This window comes from Gobius niger (assembly GCF_951799975.1).
Source record: "Gobius niger genome assembly, chromosome: 3".
Taxonomy (NCBI): domain Eukaryota; kingdom Metazoa; phylum Chordata; class Actinopteri; order Gobiiformes; family Gobiidae; genus Gobius; species Gobius niger.
The window spans coordinates 37,646,787-37,650,630 of NC_136854.1; positions in this window are offsets into that span (position 1 = coordinate 37,646,787).

The window sequence follows — 3,844 nt, forward strand, 5'->3', positions numbered from 1 at the left end:
TAATGAGAATGGCTGGGAGCTCGTTCTTCATTAAGTCATTAACATTTAATTGCCCCGTGCTACACCTCGTCACCGCCGCGCTCATTCAGTTTCATCACTCGCCACTTTCGGATGGCAGTGTCACGATTATTTAACACAGGACTATCGTGAGTTTGACTTTAATGCGGGATAGATGTGTCTTTGCTTTTCTCAGATTACAAAATATGTTACATTATGTGTGAGGACTTTGCAGGAACATTGCACAACAATCTGACAGTCTGACAGCCGGGGCTGATGCAATTGCGATATTTCAAAAATTACTGTTGTGTGATTTGGTGTCCCGGGGTTTCACCACATTGCCAAACCTAAAATCCAACTAACTTAACCAAAATAAATAGCCTTAATAACAACAAAAAATGATTAATGATGATAATAATACGGTAATGATATGATTCCCAGACTGTGTGGGCCTTTCTGTGTGGAGTTTGCATGTTTCTCTTCCCGTATCCTGTGTTCAAACAGCAACCAAAAACATGTACAATAGGTGAATCCTCCAGCCAGGGGATTCTGATCATTAGCCTAACCCTGTGTCTCCCACTGCTCCTGACGGGTTTATACATTGTCTGGTTTATTGTTTTAAAGCAGTACTAAGTAACTTGTTTACCTTAATAAATCCTTTCCGGGTAATACAAGTGTTTATGGGATGATTGGAGTGTCTTTCAACTCCCCCTGGTGGCTCTGACCAGAAAACCACACTTGCAAACTTGACTGCCACCGGACCGGAGCAACCAATACACACTAATAGAATCACGAAGAAGAAGCTAACAGGCTAACGGGCAAAGCTAACTGCGGGCTAGCGCCACTTAAAACAGTATTTACAGCCAAAAAAAATATTTCCATTGTATAATTGGATGTACAATATCCCTCTCTCCCTTCGCCTTTTCTGCCAGCGTAGTATTAACTCTCCAAGACAATTAATACGTTCAAAAATAGCAACTTGCTACGACACCTGCAGTTGCGCTTATGGCCTCTAGGGGCAAGAGTTACTTAGTACTGCTTTAATGTTTGTGCAATCCTGTGAGGAAACTCCTGTTGTGATATTGGGCTGTGCAAAACAAATGATTGACTGATTACCCCAGCGGCATCAAAGGATGGGTCCAATGCAGAGGACAGATTTTCCTCCCGGGACAATAAAGTATACTTTAAAAAGTCCCCGGGGACAGTGGCCAGAACACAAACGGGATGTAAATGAACCAAGGTGAAGAAGTCTGAGGAGCTACAGATACTGGGAGGGGCCAAAATGAATGAGAGGACTGAGCAGCCACCCAGCGCAGTCATCAAACCACTCGCATCCATCATCTGTGGCAGCCCAGAGTACACCGCTTCATCAGCATTGTGCGCCAGTGAGTGTGTACTTTGTATTGTTTTGGGGGAAGTGTGCGTTTCTGATTGTTTAATCTACAGTAGACAAAAGTTTTCAAAGTTTCAGACAGTCAATGAACAATATATGATCTTTGTGTCAGTCCCAATCTCAATCTCAGGTTGTCAAAGCCTGCAGTGATAAACAAGTACATGAATAAACAAGAAGGAAAAAGGTACAAGACGAGAAATTGCAAAAATCATAACAATTGTCAAGTGATAAGATAAGATACGTAAGTCTTATCTTATCTTATCTTATCTTATCTTATCTTATCTTATCTTATCTTATCTTATCTTATCTTATCTTATCTTATCTTATCTTATCTTATCTTATAAAGAATCAAACTATTAAAATTAATTAGGAAACATTTTCTCTGCATTTGTCCCATCTTTCATTTCCACTGGGGCAACCTGTAAGAAGTAACATGGTTCTCCTCGCTGAAGGGTTATTATGCTTTTTGCAGGCATCTTTATCACTATTTTAAACCTTATTGGTTAGAAAATGCAATTTTGATCTAAAACAGCTACAGCAAAATATCCTTTCACTTCCTGATTGACCAATAATCGCCCCATAAGTGCTAAGAATGGCCACTGAAAGATTCAAAGATTACTCCATGTGTTGGTGCCCGAAAAAAACAACAACAAAAAACCCTCCATGTTTTTGTATGTATGTGTACTTTATTGTCTCCATAGGTAATTTGTCCGCTGCATTTAACCCATCCTTCGATACCACTGGGGCAACCCGTAAGGAGCAGTGGTCGACAGCCGTGCTGCGCCCGGGGACCCATCTCCATGATTTGGAGCCAGGCTGGTGGATTCACCTATTGCACATGTTTTTAGTGGCCATACCTCCTTTGCTCTGCCCAATCCCGTCAGACCTTGGAAGCAGGGAAGGGCCTGGTCGGTACATGGATGGGAGACCGTTTGGTAACACCAGGAAGCCGAGCGAATGTAGTGTGTGAGTGAGTGGTTGGAGGGGCCGATGGCGCAGATTGGTTGCCTCGCTTCCATCAATCTACCCCAGTAGTTAGTTAGTAGCTTACCACCACCAAGTATGGAGTGAATGAATAGTGCAATGTAAAGCGTCTTTGAGTGTCCAGAAAAGCACTATATAAAACCGATGCATTTTATTATTATTTAGTGGTAGGGGAAACCGGAGTACCCGGAGGAAACCTACGCAGACACGGGGAGAACACGCAAACTCCAAACAGAAAGGCCCCATCCTGGTGGGAATCAAACCCGGGACCTTCTAGCATGAGAGATTTGATGAGAGAACAACATTGTAACATGCTTGAAAACTAAAAACAAACACAAAAGTCGATTTTGCTCTTTAACCCCCTTTAACTTATATGCATGTTTTGGGATGATCGGGGAAACTGGACCACCTGGAGGAAGCACTCTAATGGCTAATGGCGACTGAAACACACCAGTGCACCGACATCCACATAGGAATTGGTGGAAATGTTGATGCTTTTCAATAGCTGTGACACAATGAGGCCAAATTACGATCTTCGACTTTACTGAAACCTTACTAAACAACCATTACTTTTGTGGTATTTCGTTTGCGTGGATAGAAGCTCCACTTGACATTTTGCAAGCACTTACACACATCTACAGAACACAGTTTGCCTACTAATTCAGAGTAAAGCATGTGGCGCAATTAAAGAAAACTGTTTGTCATCACGGATGCTTCACTGATCCAAATGATGACATTAGGATGACATTTAGATGGAGCTTAGCACGCAACACTCGCCGGGCTACAGTAAATATTTTAAGTCCTCATGACATTACCATGCAAACCGCACTTTGCTCAACTCAACCTATTTGTTGGTGTTGCCGTGTCCTCCGGCTCTCACGATGCCTCCCTAAGCCCAGTGCTTACGGTTGGCGGTGCATCGCTAATCGAGCTTTAGCGGCATAGATCTAATTGTGCAGAAAGGAATCAGGACTGGGAGAATTAGCCCGAGCTTTTAGTACTTGTTTATTATTCAGGACAAAAGCCATAGCGGCCTGTCCAGCACCAATCCTCCAGATAGCGGGACGTTCATATATAAATGTACATTTTACCTCCGTCATTTACTTTCATCCAAGGCCATTCATCCCACCTCACAGATAAAAAAATGATCTCAGAATCCACACATTTCTCTCTTTTACTGATTATTGACCCGATCTTGCGATGCTTGCCCCCAAGGCAGTGTTCTTGATCTTACGTCTCTTTCCTCGATCAATAAATCTGGTTAGACATTGAGTAATATAAAATACTGAATGTCACGTCATATTTTCATCTTTCCAAACTATGCAAGACAAGTCATTAGGGCTGCAAAATTGCAATCAAAACTTTTCATATGAATGGTTGCAGAGAGTAAATACTGTTAATTTATGGTAATAGGGCTGCACAGTATATCGCAAAAAAAAAAAAATCATATCGCGATATTGGGTGATGCAA